Source organism: Jaculus jaculus, chromosome 17 (assembly GCF_020740685.1).
Source record: "Jaculus jaculus isolate mJacJac1 chromosome 17, mJacJac1.mat.Y.cur, whole genome shotgun sequence".
NCBI lineage: Eukaryota > Metazoa > Chordata > Mammalia > Rodentia > Dipodidae > Jaculus > Jaculus jaculus.
In genome coordinates this window covers 36,921,539-36,933,983 of record NC_059118.1, presented here as the reverse complement: position 1 = coordinate 36,933,983, position 12,445 = coordinate 36,921,539, and the positions used below count along the sequence as shown (strand labels likewise).

Below are 12,445 nucleotides of genomic sequence, written 5' to 3'. Positions count from 1 at the left end.
TGTGACGGGTACGTGGGTCCCATTGTAAAGCTTGTTGGAAACACAAGGTTCTTTTGCTGGAGGACTGGAGACAAAACACACTGTTTACAAAACAGCCATTTGTACCAGGATTTAGCATAAAAATTATTCACATCGCTTTTACAGAGGATTTAAGAGCTGGAGAAATGGCTTAGCAGTTAAGGCACTTGCCTGCGAAGCCTAAGAACTTATGTTCAAATCTCCAGGTCCCATGTAGCCAGATACAGTGATGTAAGCATGCAATGTCACACGTGTGCCACAAGGGGCACACATTTCTGGAGTTCATTCACAGCAGGCTGAAGGTACTGGCATGCCCATTCTCTCTCTCTCTGCCTCTCTCTCTCTCAAAATAAAAATAACTTTTAAAAAAGAGTATTTATATCTTAAATACCAGGCAAATATTTTTTCATTCCTAAAAACCTTGTAAACTTGTTTCTTCTGATATGTTTCAAGCATATAATCGAATTTCAGAAATCCAGAGCACAAAAACTAACAAACCCTTATGGTAACTCCACATTCTCTAAAGAGAACATGAATTGGGAGGAAGAGTCTGTGCATGAGCCAAGAGTCAGAGCTCCAGTCTGAACTTTGCCAACAAAGGCAGGTGGTCTGAGGAGTTGTTTTCATTGGGAAGTCCATTAATGGTCCATAGGTCTTGTTCTGTAAGAAGTGACAACCTAGCTAGCAGTTTCAGGCCACCAACCAAAGCAACTTCAGCTCCTGGACTCCCAGCAGCACTCTCCTTGTCCGCAGAGTAGAAAATGTAGTCCACAGTTATGGCACTTCGGGAATGACAGGTGGTCACTTCTGGAACTCCAGTGTCAGGAGAATAATGTGAGTACACAGATGACAAGCTGAGGTGGTGCTGCAATCGTGAGGTCAATTTTTCATCTGCTACTAGGACCTCCGTCTTCTCCAACTGTGCTCGAGTGAGATCACCATCTTTCCTATTGCAAGTCCTTCATAATTCAATTTTCCTTCTTTTATGAAACTATAGAGTGGAGAACCAGGAACTGAATTAAAGTCACCACACATGACAATAGGACAGAAGCTACCATCTTTCCTATGGGCCACACTGGAAATCTCTGCCAGCAGCATTGCCAACTGACTGGGTCAGCTTAATATCACCTCGCCTTGGGTTATACAGCAGATGTGTGTTGGCCACACAGATCGAGGGAGAGGCAGCACAGGGAATTTTGGGCTGCAAGAGTAAAACTAATCCAACATTGTCTCTGTCCAACAGAGGAATATCAGCACGGTAGAACTCCACTGGGTTCACAGATAGGAGTGAAAATTTGGAATGTTTGAAGCAAATGGCACAGCCATCAGGTTTCCTTCCCGTCCGCATCTTATATTCACAGTGGTATCCCAATCACTCCAAACTTGGCCTGATTTCTGTTCCATAGTGATCTTCTTGAACTTCTTGCAAACAAAGTACATCTGCATCAAAATGTTGGATTTCTTTCAGAATATTAGGGAACCTGAAGCCCCAGTGCAGCACTGGGCGTCGGCAGTGTCTATACAGATGGGAGTTATCTTCCAACAAATCCTGGGAAAGTATGTTATAGGACATCACTGAGAAGTCAAACTTCTTCTCACTGTCTTCACACTGGGGGTCAGCATGTCCGTCTTCTAGGATCTTACTTTTTTCTCTATTATGACTGCATAAGTTTTCCCAATACCTTCTTATCGTGCCTTGGAGTTTTCTTCGTTTGGATGAAGGCTCATTTCCCTCAGAGTCCATGACGTAACTAGAGAGATGAATCAAGGATGTCTGGCTCAGGCGGTCAGATCTCCAAGTACAGCACTGAAATTGAGTTCTGGATGCAAACAAACAAGATGGCCTCCAATTCAGAGAGAAATGCCTGCTGCTCAAGTATGGGTAAGGAACACGTGAGGGGTGTCCAGGCCACCTCATGCAACTAGAAATATGTCTGCTCCAACAACACTTTTGCAGATCCTCCCACGGAGTCATCCAGTCTCTGCCCAGACTCTTCGATGCATGGGGAAACATGGGGTATCTATCACACTGCAATGTGGAACTTGCACTCTGACACGTGTTGCCTGTGGTTATTTACACAGATGTCTTTTAAGATGTCTCTTAAGGCACTGAGCTCCTTAGGGCCCCTGCACCGTAATCTGTCTTCACAAGCGCCTGGCATACAGTTGGCAGTCAGCAAACACTGCTGACCTGCCATCACTCTCAGGCCTCTGGGAGTTACAGCCAGATTGCAGAGACTTATGTAACACAGCGCTGCATTTCCCATGCGTGGCACACCAGTCAGTTCTTAAGGTTACACAAGTTTCTGGACTTCTGATATGCAGGTAAGTCTGTACTTACCGCTTCTTGGGGGAAAATACATACTGAGTAGGTGGGAAGCACCCAGGGGGACACTAATGCCGGCCACGCGGACTCCAGGGCTTTTAGAAGTGAGTTTATTGTATACGCTCATCCTCGTGTTTGGGGTCAGGGTCTCACTGCGGTAGCCCCACTGTCCGGGGACTCGAAGCCATGCTCCCGCCCCGGCCTCTCGGGGGAGTGCGGGCTTCACACTCCGGAGCCCCGCGCTCCAGGCGGGGCGGCCAAGGGCAGGGCTCCCGGCACGCAGGGCCACGGGAAGCTCAGCCTGGCCCCGGCGCAAGGGCCCCTAATGCACCGACAACCACCGGTCGCGACGCCTGCAGCCCGCTCGGGGCGGGGCCAGGCGGGACGGCGGGAGCGGGGCAAGCAGGCCTGCGGAGGAGGAGGCGCCGCCCGCCCGCCTGCCCGCCGCCCCGGCCGCCCCGCGGGTTACCTCTCCCGGGGCTCCCGTCCTGTCCCGGCGTGCGCGGCCCGCCCCGGCCCTGCGCCCCCCATAGAAACATTTTGTTATTCCTTTTTATCAAACAATCCCATAATTATTCACCTCAAGTAAAGTCATCAGGCCCCTATAATGATTAACTGTTTTCACATTTTCCCCATGTATGTGCGGTCAAGCACTTGTGATTTCCTGAACTTCTTTTTTTTTTAAATTATTTATTTATTTATTTGAGAGCAACAGACACAGAGAGAAAGACAGAGGGAGGGAGAGAGAGAGAGAATGGGTGCGCCAGGGCTTCCAGCCTCTGCAAACGAACTCCAGATGCGTGCGCCCCCTTGTGCATCTGGCTAACGTGGGACCTGGGGAACCGAGCCTCGAACCGGGGTCCTTAGGCTTCACAGGCAAGCACTTAACCGCTAAGCCATCTCTCCAGCCCGATTTCCTGAACTTCTACTTTCAATTACTGTATTAAAGGTGAGAGGCAAAACAACCACAAATGGGGCTTCCCATCATTAATCACTGATCCAGTAGATCTAGTTATCCTTTAATCATTTATTTTGAATTTTCCTTTTCACATCCCTCCAATACTTAGACTTTGGTTCCCCCCGATTGAAATTTTTTTTTTAATTTAATTTATTAGTTTTCTTTTCAACATATACAGGCAATTTGGTACCATTGTTTAGGCTCATCCATGATCTACCCCCTCCCATTGGACCCTTCTTGTTGATGTAAATGGGTTGTTCATTGTGGAGTTAGCCCTCAGTTATTGGTATGATAAATGTCTCTGCATATCATGACGCAACATGTGACTCTGACATTCTTTCTGCCCCCTCTTCCGCAAAACTTCCCTGAGCCATGTTGGGTTCATTTTTGGTCTGCTTCAGTGCTGAGGTGTTGGGGGCCTCTGAGGCTCTGGCTCTCTGATTTGGTAGGAGTTGATTTTTCTCTGTGTTGGTCTCCTTCCTCTTTATGCTGGTGTTCAGTTCATCAGGAAAACGTCACCCTTGCTTGTTTTGCCAATTGTCCTTAGTTTCAGTCGGGCCCCTTTTGAGGTATGTTGGGGCAACTCTCTCCTTAGGATCTGCATCTATCTGAAAAAGAGAAGCAGATTCTCCAACGGAGAGTAAGTTAGCACCCGGAAAATTGAGATAACAATTACTTTTTTGATAGAGAGTTTGATAGGTGTAGGCTCTCTTGTACCCCATGATTGATGGTAGCTTGATATTGGAGAGTGGGCTTATGTTTGGGTATGGTTCTGACTTGTTTCCCAGCTCTAGTTATGGGTCTCGTACCACTGAGGGGATCAGTTAGCCAAATCAAGAGCAGTTGGTTCCCCATCATGGCTGTGTGCCACTATTGTACTTGTGTGGGCATCACATCAGGTTATTTGTTGCTAATTAGGTTAGACAATGAGTTTCTTGGACAGATATTGGTCATTTCCCCCAGTTGTCCATGTAGCACCTTCTGGCACTAGACACGCTGACTGTCTGGGGACTGACTTTCTCCTGGCTTCCAGCCATGCCATTCCATTTTACGTGTCAGCTACATATGGAGTCTTCAGTAATAGGGTCTTACCACTGGTCTTTGGTGGGTCATCAAGTACTCTGACAGAAGTCTGTTACTGTTTTGGGAAACCTTGTAGGTTTCTCTGATCAAAAGCTCATTGTGGATGGTAGCCCCAAGCTGGTAGTGGGGGTTACAGGTGAGTGCCCACTAAGAAATTGAGGAAAAACATAACTAATATACAAGAGTTAGGGAAGAGAGAGAGAGAGGGGAGAGAGAGAGAGGGAGGGAGGGAAGATGTAGAAGATTTAGGTTAGACTCGATCCTACCATCTCCAGTGTCTTGTGGTCCAGGTGTTTCCTGTAAGGGTCTAGTGAAGATTCAGCCATTTGGTCTGTCTTTTAGGAAGTAGAATTTTATGGTACCATTGCCGTTTGGGTCCTGATTACTGTTTTCCACCCTTCGATGCCCTCCCCGCCCTCCCCATCCATCCTATTGTCTACTCCATGACGTGCTTGCTGGGTATGTAAGGTATCTTGGGTAGATTCAGGTTAGGTATTGTAGATGAGTGAGACTATGTGTCAATTTTTTTCTGTTATCGGGTAAGTTCACTGAGAATGATCTGTTCCAGGGGTTTTGTTCAGAAAGTCTTTTTCCATTCCTATATCATGGAAAGTACTTCCTAAATTTTCTTCCAGTAGTACTCGAGTTTCTGGTCTTATGTTGAAGTCTTTGATCCATTTGGATTTGAGTGTAGTGCATGGTGAAATGTGTGGATCAAGTTTTAGTTTCCTGCATGCGGTTATCCAGTTTGTACAGCACCATTTGTTGAAGATGCTATCTTTTTTCCAGCCTATATTGTTTGGGCCTTTGTAGAATATCAAGTAGCTATAGTTGCTTGACCCAAATTCCGGGTCCTCAAGTCTATTCCATTGGTCTATACTCCTGTTTTTATGCTAGTACCATGCTGTTTTTATTACTATGGCTTTGTAGTATAGCTTTATATCGGGTATGGTGATGCCACCAGAGGTATTTCTTTTGCTGAGGATATGTTTAGATATGTAAGGCTTTCTGTTTTCCCATATGAAAATTGAGATCATTTTTTCTATCTCTGTGAAGAACACTGTTGGGATTTTAATTGGAATTGCATTAAATCTATATATTGCCTTTGGTAGGATTGTCATCTTCACAATGTTAATTCTGCCTATCCAGGAATATGGGAGGTCTTTCCATCTTCTCAAGTTCGCCTCAATTTCTTTTTTGAGAGTTTTTATATTTTCATTGTATAGATCTTTTTCTTTCTTGGTTAACGTTATTCCAAGGTATATTTTGTTGTTGTTGTTGTTGCTATTGAAAATGGGACTATGTCCTTTATTTCTTTTTCTGTATCTTTGTCATTTGCATACAGAAATGCTACCGAATTTTGTGCATTGATTTTGTATCCTGCTACTTTGCTATAGGAGTTAATCACCTTCAGGAGTTTTGGGATGGAGTCTCTCGGGTTTCTTACATATAACCCACCTTACCACTAAAGACAGAAACCTCCTCATGGTGAAAGGATGGAAAACAATATTCCAAGCAAATGGGAATAAGAAACAAGCAGGTGTAGCTATATTAATATCAGGTAAAATTGACTTCAAACCAAAAACAATCAAAAAAGACAAAGAAGGCTACTTCCTACTTATAAAGGGAACAATCCATCAAAAGGATATTACAATCATAAATCTGTATGCTCCAAACACAGGGGCACCACAGTTCATAAAACAAAACTTATTTGACAATAAAACAGAAATAACCACTAACACTGTCATAGCAGGGAACTTCAACCCACCATTATCAGTAATAGACAGATCATCCAAACAGAAACTCAACAGGGAAGTAAGAGAGCTCAACAAAACCATAGAACACTTAGACCTAACAGACATCTACAGAACTTTCCATCCCAAATCCACAGACTACACATTCTTCTCAGCAGCCCATGGAACATTCTCTAAAATAGACCATATGCTGGGTCACAAAGATTGCCTCCACATATTTATGGAAATCGACATAATTCCCTGCATGATATCAGATGATAATGCTATATTCCTAGAAATCAACAACAAAAAAACCACCAAGAATCCCAATGACAACTGGAAAATGAATATCACACTCTTAAATAGTAAATGGATAGTGGATGAAATAAAAACATGAAATTGCAAAATTCCTGGAATTGAGTGACAATGAGAACACATCATACCAAAACTTATGGGACACATTGAAGGCAGTCCTCAGGGGAAAATTCATAGCACACAATGCCTTCATAAAAAAGACAGAAAGATCCCAAATCAATAGCCTAACCATCCACCTAAAAGCACAGGCAAAACAAGAAAAATCCAACCCAAAGGGCTCCAGAGGAAAGAAATAATTAAAATCAGAGCAGAAATTAATGAATTGGAAACCAAGGAAACAATTAAGGCAATTGACAAAACAAAGAGCTGGTTCTTTGAAAAAATAAATAAGATTGACAAACCTCTGGCCAATTTGATCAAGGAAAAAAAGGAGAGATTCCAAGTTAACAAAATTCAAAATTGAAAAGGAGAGATCACAACAGACATCAGTGAAATTGGGAGAATCATCAGGACTTATTTCAAAAACCTCTACTCCACAAAACTGGAAAATGTAGAGGAGATGGATAAATTCCTGGATGCATATCATCTACCAAAGCTAAACTCAGAGCAGATTAATCACCTTAATGAACCCATCACACTCATGGAGATTGAAAAAATAATAAAAAAAAAACCTCCCCCCAAAAAAGAGTCCAGGACCAGATGGATTCCCAGCCAAGTTTTATCAAACCTACATGGAAGAACTCAAACCAATCTTTCTAAAACTGTGCCACACAATTGGAGAACAGGGAAAGCTACCCAACTCCTTCTATGAAGCCAGTATCACTCTAATCCCAAAACCAGGCAGAGATGCCACAAGAAAAGAAAACTATTGGCCTATTTCCCTAATGAACATAGATGCAAGATCCTGAACAAAATTCTTGCAAACCGAATCCAACAACACATCAAAAAGTATTATCCACCTTGACCAAGTGGGATTTATCCCAGGAACACAAGGGTGGTTCAACATATGAAAATCTGTCAATGTAATATACCACATAAACAAGCTTAAGCATAAAAACCACATGATCATTTCGATAGATGCAGAAAAGGCCTTTGACAAGATACAACATCACTTCATGATCACAACATTGGAGAGAATCGGCATGGCCGGTTCACATCTTAACATAATAAAGGCAATATACAAACTCCAAAGGCCCAAATAATACTTAATGGAGAGAGACTGGAGGAATTCCCATTGAGATCAGGAACAAGACAGGGATGTCCTCTCTAACCTCTGCTTTTCAATATAATTCTGGAAGTCCTAGCTCAAGCAATAAGACAGGAGAAGGAAATAAAAGGGATACAATTTGGAAAGGAAGAAGTTAAGTTAGCCTGATTGAACTCTTTTTGACTTTGGTTGTTTTATTTAAGGATTCTTGGTAACGAGTCATAGTCTGTTGCAATTGCCACCAGTTAGAAAAATTAGTCATAGAACAATTTTTACATTGTTCCAGGATGTTCATTGTTTCCCCCTAGTGTACTGTACTCCATGCCTGACTTTCTTTAGGGCCCTTAAGGAAAACAATTATCTTTTACACATTTTCTTATTTTTCCAAATCTATGCCAGAGCCTCTTTCAGATAGATTGACCAACACTTCACTAACACCAATAGTTACTGGAAAAGTAAACTTAGAGATTGGGACATCAAGTGAAAGACAGAGAAAGACAAACATTATACAGAAAACCACATATTTCTGTAGCATAGAGAGCCAAAGATTTTTCTATAGAGGAGCCACATTGTACTTCAAGGAAGAGACAGCTGGGCTGTAACTGTGTCAAGCAGCTCTTCAGCACTTGATTCCTCGTGATCCTGAAATGGCATGCTTGCCATCTCCGGCAATGATCATTTAATCATTATTGAAATTGGGGTATTATATGTGTTAGTTAAAAAATCAGACAAATACTTTGAAAATTTGAAGTTAAAATTAAAAGCCTCCATAACAAAAATGACTGGCATTACTGTTTTGTATTTTAAAAACATATTTTTTGATGTTATATTGTCCTACAGCACATGCAATTGTGTTACTCATATTTTAAAACAGTTGGAATAATGACCACTACACAAGCTAATATGAGAACTTTTAGGTAGACTGTAGTAATACTTTGTGGTTTAATTAGATGAAAAATTAATTACTTAACCTTATCTGAGTCCATGCCAACTAGTTGAAATTTAATCACAATAAATCAAATATTCAGTAATCTTGAACATTTCTTTTTGCTTGCAGAGGCCAGATTTCAAACCATTTTATTTTTATTTGAACTAATATGTTCTTCATTAAACCAACAAACTTTGGATATTTGAAGCCTTATTCAAAGAAGATATCCAATGTCACTTCAATTTTTGTCCACTTACACTTTATGACTATTCTACTTCATCTGTTTACATGTGTGACAAAGAGGAAGAGAAGGAAGGGGTCAGAGAGAGAATGAGTATGGGTGTGCCAGGGCCTCCTGCTGCTGCAAATGAATCACACACACACACACATGTGCCACTTTATGTGTTTGGCTTTACATGGGTACTTGGGAATTGAACTTCAGGCTTTCCGACTTTGCCGGCAGTAACTTTTAACTCTTTGAGTCATTCCACAGTCCTCTAATATTTTATTGAACCTAAATTAAAAACAAAGGTAACCAAAGCTTTTAAATAAATGTGTTTTATGCCTGTGAAAGTTTATATTGATTGTCAACTTGAGAAGATCTAAATTCACTCTTTTTAGCTTCTGGGAAGCCTGGGAGGGGTTGTCTTGATTAGGTTAGGCAAAGTGGGAAGCCCCTTACCCCATTTACTGTGAGTGGCAACATTTCATGGGCTGGAATCTTGGACTCTATGAAAATGAGAGAGATGGCCAATCGCCAACACTCATCACTCTGCTTCCTCTCTGTGCACTGACTGTGACCAGCTCTGCTTAAAGCTCCTGCTGACTAGCTTTTGCTTCCATGGGATTGTAACCTGGAACTATAAAATGAAATCAACTCTTCTACTCTTAAAGTGATCTTTGTTAGATATTATTTCCTAGCAACCAATAGATAAATGACACAATAACTCTGCATTCTTTCCTGAGGGTGTCATCCTTTCCTGACCCACCCAATGATTATTCAGAGGAATTAATTTTAAATACTAGTTATAATGAAGATGACTAGTCCACTGAAATTGTATGTGGACTTATATAGTGTGGTGAGTCATGACCTACATAATTTTTCTTCAGTTGAGAAGAAACCAATCCCAAAAGTTATGATTTATAGTTTAGAAGATAGTTACCATTTAGGTACCAAAGAGAAAACTTGTCCTACCTTCATTACTAAAACATTTATGTAATATCAAACTCAGCAAATGGTCTCTGCTGTACCCATTTTATGAGTTCCTGTATTAATGATTGGAAGAAATACTGTCATATAGTCCCTTTTTATATTTATTTGAGAATCATGTTTTACCATCAAATATTTGTTTAAATATTTTCATAAATATCATGTCAGTGATTTACATACTTTCCTTTTAAAAAATTACTGAAAACCCATCTATAGTGGTTCTCTTTCTTTTTTAAACTTCTTTATGTTCCTCCAAGACATTTCTCAACTTCTGACATAGTACGTTACCTACTGGAGGATAGTTATTTTATTGCCTCTCCTATGGTTAGAACATAACCCACTCAGGCATAACTTGTTGTGATCACAGGCATGTAGTTAATGGCATATGAGATCTGCAAAATAATGTGAAATATAAGAAGAAATGGGGTATGAAGGAAACAAGATATTGGGAAAAATACCCCCAAACTTTGTGTGCATAAGAACCCCAATGGACCATATGTTAATGGATAAGAAATATACATACTCTACAATATGTACTACATTTGGCCTGAAGATCACATGAAGTTTGGTTTAAAAACTGGGAGCAGAAAAATAGCTCCTGGTGAACAACTGTGACCTGGGAGAGCGTGGTGGTCTAAATAGGTAGAACAATATTAATACAGGAACACTACAGAATACCTGACTATAAACTGACATTCAGCAAAATTACAGAATACCTGCCTGAAAACTAAATTCTGGAACATTACAGAATACCTGACTGCAACCTCAAATTTTGGAAAACTACAGAATACCTGACTGGAACATCACATTCTGGAAAACTACAGAAAACATGACTGTAACCGCACATTCTGGAACCCTACAGAATACCTGACTACAACCTCAATTCATAATACATTACAGAATACCTGGCTGCAACCTCACATTCTGGAACATCACAGAATATCTGACTGCAACCTCACATTCCAGAACACTATAGAATATCTGACTGCAACCTTACATTCCAGAACACCACAGAATATCTGACTTCAACCTCACATTGTAAAACACTACAGAATGACTGTAACCTCACATTCTGGAATCCTACAAAATACATGTCTGTACCCTCATATTGTAAAACATTACAAAATACCTGACTATAAACTCACATTCTAGAAAACTACAGAATACCTAAATGTAACCTCACATTCTAGAACACTACATAATACCTGACTGTAACCTCACATTCTGGAACTCTACAGAATAAATGACTGTAACCTCACATTCTAGAACACCACAGATACTTGATTGAAGACACACAATACAGAACACAACAGAATACCTGACTACAGCCTCATGTTCCGGATCTCTACAGAATCCATGACTGTAACATCACATTATGGAACACTACTGGATACCTGACTATAACCTCACATTTTAGAACACTACAGAATACCTGACTGCAACCTCACGTTCTGGAACACAACATAGTACCTTTCTGCAACATCGCTTTCTGGAAAACTACAGAATACCTGACTGTAATGTCACATTACGAAATACTACTGGATACCTCACTGTACCCTCACAACCTTATGTTCTGGAAAACTAAAGAATACCTGCCTGTAATCTCACATTCTAGAACACTACAGAATACCTGACTGAAACCACACATTCTGGAAGACTACCAAATACCTGACTGTAACCTCACAATCCAGAACTCTAAAGAATACCTGATTGTAACCTCACATTATGGAATACTACCGAATAATTAACAGTAACCTCACATTCCAAAACAGTACAGAATATCTGACTGCAAACTCACATTGTAGAACACTACAGAATACCTGACTGTAACCTCAAAGCTGGAACGCTAGCAGAATACCTTACTGTAACCTCACATTCTAGAACGTTACATAATACCTGACTGTAAACTCACATTCTGGACCAGAATACTTTACTACAACCTCACGTTCTAAAACTCTACATAATTGTGACTACAATCTCACATTCTGGAACACTACAAAATACCTGACTACAATTTCACATTCTAGAACACTACAGAATACCTGACTGAAACCATACCTTCTGGAACTGCATACAATACCTGACAGAAACCTCACATTATAGTGCACGACAGAATACTTGACAACAACCTCACATTCTGGAACTCTATAGAATATGTGATTAAATCTCACAATGCAGAGCACTATAGAATACCTGACTGTAAACTCACACTCTGAAACACTTTAGAATACCTGACTGTAATCTCACAGTGTATGACATTACAGAATACCTGACTGTAACCTAACATTCTAGAATACTACAGAATACCTGTGTATAACCTCACATTCCAGAACTCTACAGAATATCTGACTGCAATCTCACATTGTAGAACACTAGAGAATACCTGGCTGGAACCTCATATTCTCAAAAACTACCAAATACCTGAGTGCAACCTCACATTCCAGAACACAGGAGAATATCTGACTGCAACCTCACATTCTGGAAAACTACAGAATACCTGACTATAACCTTACATTGTGGAAAACTACTGGATACTTGACTGTCATCTCACATTCCAGAACACTACAGAATATTTGACTGCAACCTCACATTGTAGAACACTACAAAAATACTTACTGAAACCCCACATCCTAGAACATTACAGAATATATGAATATAACCTCACAT

General features: G+C 40.7%; 1 pseudogene; it reads right to left on the bottom strand.

The window, feature by feature from the left end:
- Window positions 1-303: 303 nt before the first annotated feature.
- Window positions 304-2,331, bottom strand: LOC123455497 (annotated as a pseudogene).
- Between the last annotated feature and the right edge of the window lie 10,114 nt (window positions 2,332-12,445).